This window comes from Uloborus diversus, chromosome 9 (genome assembly GCF_026930045.1).
Source record: "Uloborus diversus isolate 005 chromosome 9, Udiv.v.3.1, whole genome shotgun sequence".
Taxonomy (NCBI): Eukaryota; Metazoa; Arthropoda; class Arachnida; order Araneae; family Uloboridae; genus Uloborus; species Uloborus diversus.
This window is the reverse complement of record NC_072739.1, coordinates 96,670,217-96,680,240: the sequence shown is the minus strand read 5'-3', so window position 1 is coordinate 96,680,240 and position 10,024 is coordinate 96,670,217. Positions and strand designations below refer to the sequence as shown.

Genomic DNA, 10,024 nt, shown 5'->3' with positions numbered 1-10,024 from the left:
GATGGCGTCAGAATAACATAATATTATTGACAAAAAAAGAAAAAAAAATTAGCTGGTCTTCGACTAATCACAAGTTACATGCCCCGTTTTTTGAGCAATCAAGATTGCTTATTGTTCTCACTTGACTGTTTTGATGTCCTTTGATTTTATTTTCGCACCTCCACCCTCTGCACCATCACCGTCGACCGGCTCTCCTATCACGATGCTGCTCCTATAGCGAAAGTCGTCTCCAGGCTGCATCCATATCCTACACACACGCGCATACATACACAACTACACACACACACACACACGCACGCACACACATATACACATAAACACATACACACACATACACCTACACGCACATACATCTACACACACACGCACGCACACACATATACACACAAACACATACACACACACATACAAGCAACTACCCACACATTCATGCCTGCACACAGACAAAAACACATATGCCTACACACTCATATACATACCCCCCCTCCACATACACTCACATTCATACACACAACTACTCACACACTTTTGCCTGCACACAGACACAAACACACATGCCTACACACACGTACACATACCCCTACACACAACACACATACCCCACACACAAACAGACAAGCCTACATACACACACTCTTGATTGCGAAAGACATAATTTGAATTCAAGATGTCAAAATTCAAATTAATTATTTTTTTTTCTTGAAACTTATCATTTTTCGTAATTTAAGTCTGGTAACATCATGCCGCTGCACCTCTGATTCGGTGGGACTGATTGAAACTTTGGAGTATTCGAGTAAAACACGACATACCTATGCATCGTCGCTTGCACACCATGCAGCGGCATACGAATACCTACCCGCTTTGGAGCACCCTCCCCTATATTTTGGATTAAAATATTTAAAATTGAGTTAAATAGGCGATAAGTTTACTGGCAGAAGGACATCACTCACTCAGTGGTAATTTAAGAATAACATATTGGTCGATCTTCAGACCAACCCGAGTATAAGATAATAACCCCAAGACTTGCTGAAGGTTAGAGCAGATTGATTAACTTTTAGCTGGAGAAGTGAGCTGACTCACACCCAAGAAGAATTTCAAACGTTTTGCAATGTTTACATAATATACTAACACTACAAAATGTATGAACAAAACGATATATTACACCGTTTTATTTGTATATTTCTATCACCTACGGTGCTGATTTAGATGAATTTACGTAAATAAAAATATAAAAATCAATGAAGATTTTCCTACTTCGCTAAATTTCTTAGAGGGCACAAAAATATAATGTTGGGTTTATACTGTATCACTCCTCCTCAGCACTAACGTTGCAAAAAATGCCCCTTTCCAATTAAGGGCCAAACTATTTTCTTCCCGGGATGTTTCTCCCGACTAAACTAAGTTTGGGTTGTTGTAAACTGGAGGAAAAAAAAAACCGTACTTTAACTTAGGGTTCAATTTTCGTTGAAAGTAAATACTAATCAGTTGCATTTTGTAGAACCTTCAATCTATCTTGGACATAACTCGAAACGCTTTGATTAATTTGCTTTTAGCTATTAAGTAATATGCGGTAGAATAATATATATAAATTAATATTTGTCGGCTTTTTTTAAGCTATACCAATGCTATTTAGTAATAAAGGGTCAAAAATAACTTTGAAAACACAAAAACTAACTGGAAATAGGCAAAAGAACCTTAAACATAAATTAATGAATGAAATATAATGGAAAAGCAAAAAAATCACAAAATAATTTCTGACTGTCAAAAACTAAGAAAACTTAACAAATTAGACCTACGCTTTGCTCCCCCCCCCCCCAAGACATACCCACGTATATAATTTATAACAAAAAATGTTTTTCTTCCTTCATTAGCTCGCTGTGATTAATTAAAAATGAAAGAAAACCCCATGTTACAAAATCTATTAGAAAACAAATTACAGCAATACCGTTTCATTTAATAATATTTTGTATCAAAATTCTTTAAGAACGGAAAGAGCCCGAGTTATTAGAAGATGAAAAGAATTTTAATTGGTTTAGTCTCAGACAAAGAAGAAAAATGTTGCCCAAAGCTCTATCAAAATGATGCTGAATATTAACCTCGAATAATGGGGGGAAATACTTTCTTTTTTGAAATGAACTAGCCAATTAGTTTGATTTGCAGTTTTTTAACATTTCAAAAACTGCAGTTACTACGCTTCGTTGTAATTATTTTTCAAAATTATTTTCAAAAACTATGCATTATGAGATATTTACTGCGGTGGGCAGGTAAAAGGCTTTTTTTCTTTGTGAGCTTTTTTTCTCAGCGAAAACGAAATAGCAGCAAGCTTGAACAATAAATCTAACGTACAAGAGATGATAAAACTGAAAAATTTGTAGTTACTGCCCTTTACTTGGCCACAGCCGTTTGTATTACAATCTTTTTTATTTTATCACTTGTGGTACCCGCACGGCTTTGCCCGTAATAGAAAAATTAAAAGGTGTTTTGGTTCGCCTGTATATTTACAAATAATGTTTGGTGAATCTTCTCGCCAATTGGCTTGTACCCATGTTACAGTTCCCCGTTATGATAATTTCGTAATTTACTCGTCCATCTTATGATAATTTTGTTCTTAAAATTGGAATAGAAAAAGAACCACATCGAATTTTTGAAAATTCGCTTCGAGTTGCACACCCCCATGCTACAAATTATTTTTGTGCCAAATTTCACGGAAATCGGCCGAACGGTCTAGACGCTATGCGCGTCACAGAGATCCAGACATCGTACAGACATTTAGACATCCTACAGACATCCTCCGGACATCCAGACAGAGAGACTTTTAGCTTTATTATTAGTAATAATAATAAAGATTAAAATCGCACATTTTGTCACGTGTGAAGCTTGTCACATTTTTTTGCCGTGCAGTGTTACCTGAATATCTGATAAGTAAGATGTAGTTTATTGAAGATTTTTTTTGCCCCCTTGTGTTACTGAATAACTTATATTATATAAGAAGTATTTTGTTGAAGGTGTTTTTTTTTTTTTTTGCCCCGCAGTGTTACCTGAATATCTGATTTTATGTAAGAAATATGTTGTTGAAGGGGGCTTTTTTTCATATTATTATAACGTGCAATGTTACCTGAATATCTGATATTATGTAAAAAATATTTTGTTGTAGGTTTTTTTTTTTGCCGCTCAGTGTTACTTGAATTATTACGTAAAAAACATTTTGTTGAAGATTTTTTTTTTTTTTTTGCCCCGCAGTGTTACCTGAATATCTATTATTTTTATAGACAGCTCAACCACCTTTAATCCGCAATAAAAGCGATACGAATACATGCTGCAAGTATATGAATGGGCCATAGAAAAGTGATGCATGTGTCATGGGATGAAGCAAAGCAATTTCCCATAAATCATTTCATACTATTTCCCTTTAGTAAAGGCTGCGTAACTTTTACCGACTTTATGGGTTACCTGTTTCATAGCGTCTTCATCCATTACTGCCCAACGAGATATACTTCGTCCCAAAAGATGATATTTTCTCCTGAATTGATGGAGTTATTTTGCACCACTTTTCTTTGGTAGATGGAATATTTTAATTGTAATACTGCAAATACTGAGACTGTGTTACATTGAATGAATGAATTACCAACGTTTTAATGCACAAAAAATGAAAATTACTGCATACACGGGTTTTAAAATACAAGTAACCACTTTTTCTTTTCCGTGGAAAGCTTTCCTCGGATGGCTTTTCATCTCAAAGATCACACTTCTTTGCATTGGAAAAGGGTTCCTTGTAACCCCGAAACACGCATCTGCAGCAATTTGAAATTCTTGTGCATTAAAACCTTGGTAATTCATTCATTTAATTTTCAAGCACAAAGGTGCTTGTTGGTTATTGTGTCATATGTTCTGAAAACAAGAACTTTGATTAAATTAAAATGAAAACCCTCGAGGCTGACTGCCTCAGTTCATATTAAAATGAACCTAGCTGGCCAAAATAAATATAAAATTTTAAATACAGGGTGTCCTGAAAAAGACTGACCGTTTTTAAAAATTTATTACAGAAAAACCGTAAATGATAAAAAAAAAATACTTGCAGAAAATTCTTGCGGTGGGTTGTAAATTCCCCCCCTCCTGAGTTCCAAATTTTAGTTGAAAATGTTTCCAATAGATGGCGCTGCAGATAGTAAACTCGCAAATAAAAAAAAATATATATATATAGAAAATTACATCATGATGTTTCGAAAATAATGAGCAAAAGAACAAAACAATATTTTCAAACAATCGTCGGCTGTAATCCCATGTTGCAATTGGAGGAAAAATCAGTGAAATTCAATTCTTCTTTTTTGACTTAACGGCTTACTATGTTCAGCGCCATCTATTGAAACATTTTTGAACTAAAATTTGGAACTCTAAGGGAAAAAAGTTTAGGGCCCACCAGATGAATTTTCTGCAAGAAGTTGTTTTTTATCATTAACCGTTCTCATGTTATAAATTTTTGAAAACAGTCAGTCTTTTTCAAGACACCCTGTATATACGAGGTATCTGAACACGTTGAAATAGTTATTTTTGACAAAATTTTATAAGCTCGTTTATGAATTCTTTGAGTTAATCGTTTCCTTAGCTTAACAGAAACGATCAATTTTTGCTTCTATGTTCATTAGCAGCAGGTATAATTGGCCTGTGTATGTTAATAATCTTTTGAAAAAAGCTAGAACTTTAAACTCAAAATACACTTTTTCTCGAAATGCGTTTTATGTTAAATTTCCTCACTTCGAAAATGATAACTCAAAATATTCGCATCCGATTTCTACGAAACTAAGCAGGCTCTGTCTCTATTCTGATAGCTAAGGAATACATCAAAATGTTAATTGTAACGGCAATATTTTATTAGTTATGGTCTGTTTTAAAAACATAAATGTAGTAAATTTGCCGAAAATCATGCAAAAAAAAAAAAAAAAAAAAAGCTTTGGTGAGCTGAGAAAAGTTTTGCTTTTTTAGTATATGCCCCAGGTGAGAATTCATAAGCTATTTTGGTGGTAATTTTATTCCAATAGTATTTTTTTTAAGTACATGTTTGGATTTTTGAAAACAATTTCACGAAAATTCAACAAATATTTACAATTGTTTTTAAATGCTGGTTAATTATTTATCTTAACCAAAACTACGTCAAAAAATGCAATTACAATGCTTCGAAACATAGTTTATCTAAAAAAGGGCTTTGAACGTGTTCGGATAAGATAATTTTTCGTTAGAAAGCACTGGAAAAAATGCAAAAGGAACGATAATTACAGCCACAAAGTTTTGAAGAAAAAATAGAGTGTATCTCTTTTGTTGAAAATTTTTTTTGAAAGAATACATAAATCTTCAAGCTAAATAAAATTTAGCTACGGTAGTTTAATAACGTATAACTCAAATCTTCACAGTCCCCAAAAATCGTAAAAAAAGCAACCAAACAAACATTAATTTGTTCAGTTTTCTTCGAAGTAGCATAAAAACAAAGCAAAAGGAATTGTAGTGATCTACTACTTGTAGATTTCATCTCACAATATATTTTCGAAGCATATCTGGGAATAAAAATTTAATAATGACTATTGTGTGATTAAAAAATATAAGAAAATAAAACAACGTTTAAAGTTTACTGAATTTTTTTGCATTATTACATTTTATTATTTTTATTTATTATTTCTGAGAATGCATGCAAAATTTAAAGTTGTATAGCTTTTCCTGAACCATACTGCGAAGGAATAATTAAAACGATTCTTTTCGAGAACGTGTCTAGGCGAAAAACATTTTTTACAAAGTTCTTAATCCCTTTAACGTGTCCGCTTCATACCTTCTTAAAGACACCTACTTGACTTTAATGAATCTAAATCTGAATTAATCCTTTGATCCCGCCTACAAAGCACCTGAGTTCTAAACTGATGCGAAGCGTGAGAACAACATTAATCTTACGCTTCTTGGAGTACATCACAGCGTGAATAAATTTCCAGAAGAGAAAAATTTATTTTCGAAGAATGCTTTATTAGGCAGTTTAATACTAAATATAAATTTTGCTAAATTGTATTTTTTGCATATATATATATATATATTTACGCAGATTAGTCACATTTGTAAAGCATTATTGCATGCTCAAATAAATGACAAAATGGGGTCGTTTCCAAAATTTCAAAATTATTTTTTTTTCTGAAAGAGCATGTTTAAAAACATAGGATCTGACCATTTTTTTAAATAATTAGTTTAAGATTAAAAATAAAATTACTTAAATCGGTGCGATTTCATTGTCTATGCTTCTGCCGATGATATCACAAATGATGAAATGCCATTCTGTGTTGCCATTCTCAGAGCAAAATATACCCTAAATATGACCCTAATAAGGCCTATTCTAGAATACGGCTATCCAATCTACAGCTGTGCCTCAAACACCAACTTACAAAAGCTTGAAAGGGTACAACTTAGTGTGGCTCGTATTATTACAGGACTTCGTAATAGTTGCCCAAATGAGATAGTACTATATGAGGCCGATCTGCAACCTCTCAGCCTTAGGAGAAAAACTAATTTGGTAAAATATTTCTCAAAGCTCACCAGTTATGGGACCCAGAATCAAACGTCTGAGTTCTTGTTGGGGTGGACCAACAATAAAAGATTAAAGAAAAATAGCCCTTTAAGCTTGGCTGACTCAGACAACTTGATCCCAATAAATGTAATTCAGCATATTTTAAAACAGAGCATTAATCCCTCAATTGGTTCAAACAGAGTCTACTTCCACACGGATCTTCCTTCCCAGGTGAACAAGAAATCAGATGCACTGGCTTATTTGAAACAATTGGCTTTAGAAGTGATAAACAATATCCCCGAGGACTCTATTATAATGTATACGGATGGTAGTAAGGATGAACGTAACTGCTCTGATAGTGGTGTTTATATTTTATTCCAAGGGTGCGCAACAAAATTAAAGCAGAAGAAATCCAGACTGTTGCTCAGTTTTTAGAAGCGAGCTTATTGCTATCGATGAGGGGCTCGGTTCAATTTTGTCTTCTCCCGGCTCTTCAGCCGTTTGGATTCTGTCAGATAGCCGAAGTTCCATCCAGTACCTCTCTAATTGTCATAAAGTGGGTGATGGTACTGGTGTTTCTATTATTAACAAACTGGAGCACATTTCTTCTTTTCGAGAGGTGCATTTTTAGTGGATTCCATCACACGTTGATGTACACGGCAACGAGATGGCCGATATCTTGGCTAAAAAAGCGACTGGTGAGTCATTATATACACCTGACTCTTTGATTTACTTGGAGCTATTTTCTAAGGCTAAAATAGATGCAAAGTTCTCCTGGACTGTCCCTCCTACCCATAATTGGTACCAGGCGAAGTGCCCGGGAGGTGCATTATCTTTCAAGTGTGGTAGGCGAGATCAGACGACCATCACTGGGCTCATTAGTGGACACCTAAAATCATTGATTTATTGCAGTGAAAAAAAAGACTTTTCCAACCTGTGTGAAGTGTGCCGACCATCAGGCCACCCTCGAACATATACTGAATTGCTGACTCTTTGAAGATTGGATCTTTTGGCGGATCAAATGTTGGTGTTGGATTTTTTGAGAGTGACGAATTTTATAGACCTGGTTTAGCACTGCTAAACACCGAAGATTTGCAACAACAACAACAGAGAAAAATATTTAATTCGCATCTTTACTCACGTGTATTAGCAACGATATGGTTGATAGCAAGCGTGAAGCGGAATTTTTATTCGCTTCTTGATTATTATAACGTGGAAACGCAATAGAAAGATGCGCTAAAGAGCATCATTTGTGACGTCAAGACCACGCCTTGTTTCAAAATTCGGACATTTTAAAAATGTAATTAAAAAAATAACTGTTGGGAAAATGAAGGAATTTTCCGGGTCCATGTTATTTTTTTTTTTTATTCTATCTATTTCAGTGACTAAAAGTACTATTTTTGACTGAAGGAAACAACCCCATTTAAAGTGCGTTTATAGTTATGCGTGTTATTGATCTTTTTAAGCTCTTGCACACACTAACATCGTTTTTACCTAATTTGTGGATTATCCACGAATTAGCTAATCCGCGTTTACCGTGCCGCAGTATCGTCAAAGAATCTTTGGTATCGTTTTTACCAAATTTGTGGATTATCTGCGAATTTGCTTATCCGCGGTTACCGTGCCACCGTATTTCGTGGATAATCGCGAGTTTACTGTATATGCAAAACAGTAGACGAGGTTAACTTTGACATTATCAAATGCTCGATACCAGACAAAGCATCTAAATGCAATTATCAGTGATCTAAGCTTTAACTAGAATTCTAAATTGGTCATTGATTTTCAGACTCTTGTACATGTTATCTAGCCTACTGAAGATTCTAAGTAGGAATGAATTATTAATTAGGCTTAACAATTCAAGGAGCTCATAGCAATCGAAGCTATGTGTTGGAATAGATACATATAGAAATTCAACGCATGTAGATTGTGTAATATCTTGTACAAACGTTTTCATGTTTCGAATGCTTATAAAAGAAGAGGTTACCATATAATAAGGTATCTTCTGAACTTAATCTAAATTTTAGAATGGAGGTTGTTACAATATATTTTGAATGTCAATTTTAATCGTAATAAAATATATATGTAGCAGTATACCTCGAGGTTTAAATATACAACGGATAATAATTTTTCTTTTTGATATTTGTATACAAAATGTTTTTCTCTAAAACATGCAGTGCTGGCCAAATTATTAGACTAAAGATTTTTTTTGTTTTTTGTACACTATTTGTACTAAAATACTATTTATTTTACTGTTGAAGTACAGTACATACTGTACATTGATTATTACGTTATTTTAGCATAATTTAATGTTTGCAGGTGGCAGCACTGTCTGCTTTGTTTATGTTCTTTTTTTATCTACCTACCAGGAACATAACCTCAATCAGCTTAAACAGTTCACTAGTTCTTTTTATTAGTGTGTTCTGTTATATTTAAAGTTAGTTTTAGGTAATTAGTGAGTATGTGTATGTGAGTACATATAATAGTGAGTATAAATAATTTTTTATCTCCTTTTTCAAAAAGTTAAGAAATGGTGTAAACCTTGTGAAAAGTATGCCAAAAAGACTTAAAACGCTCATCAAGAACAAGGGAATGCATACTAAATATTAGATAATTATTTCACTGTTCGTTAATGTGTCTGTAGTTACGTAATCAATAAAGAATTTGCTTTTAAAACAGTCTTAGTCTAATAATTTGGCCAGCACTGTACATTCACAGAAATTTTTTAAAACCTTTGAAAGGAAATTGAAATAAATGTCAAATTTTTATCCAGAAAAAAAAATCATTAACCGTTAAACTTATATCCTTTAACACTATGTATCACAGAAGGCAACAGTAGTTACAAATTCAAAATGAAAGTTTTATGGGAAAAATGTAAATTTTTACGGAGCAGGTACTTTTAACTGTTTTAGTCTCGAAGCACTTGTTTGGTGCCTGTTTGGTGATATTTTGATAGTTGAAATTTTAGCCCTAACTCCGGTGGATGAACCCGAAACTCCAGTAGATAGCGTTCATTGTTGATCACTTTTTCGTTTTTTTCATTCCTCTAAAATTAGTCTTACCAGTAAAACAGTTAAGTTACTGGATCCAGTTTAGCTTTATCAAAATAGCCATGTCAAATTTTGCGAAAAAATATTATCAAATTATTTTGCTATGGCGCGAGTTTTATTGATGGTGACGTCAGAGAATTACTCTATCAGTGATATTCGCTATTATATATATGAGGATGCTACAATAAGCTAAAAAAATGTATGGTCTCACGCGTAATGGTTGATTTTAGCAGTTTGAATAGGTAGTGTACAGTTTAAGTTTGAAAATTGCTCTCCAAAACTTAAATTTTTCAATGATGTGTCACCATTGATTATATTGTTTAAACGCCACCACAAACGGGTTATATTAAATTTGAGCAAGTGTTTCTGTAAGCATTAAATTTTGCTTTTAAATCAATAATTCCTACTTTTTTTTCACATTTTCTAGGTGTTTTAACTACTG

General features: G+C 33.5%; 1 protein-coding gene across 1 annotated transcript in view; it reads right to left on the bottom strand.

Annotated features, from left to right (window-relative positions):
• The window catches only part of LOC129229933 (transient receptor potential cation channel trpm-like), a 766,163-nt gene that overhangs the window by 340,027 nt on the left and 416,112 nt on the right, over positions 1 to 10,024 (bottom strand). The gene's annotated exons all lie outside the window — the stretch shown is intronic.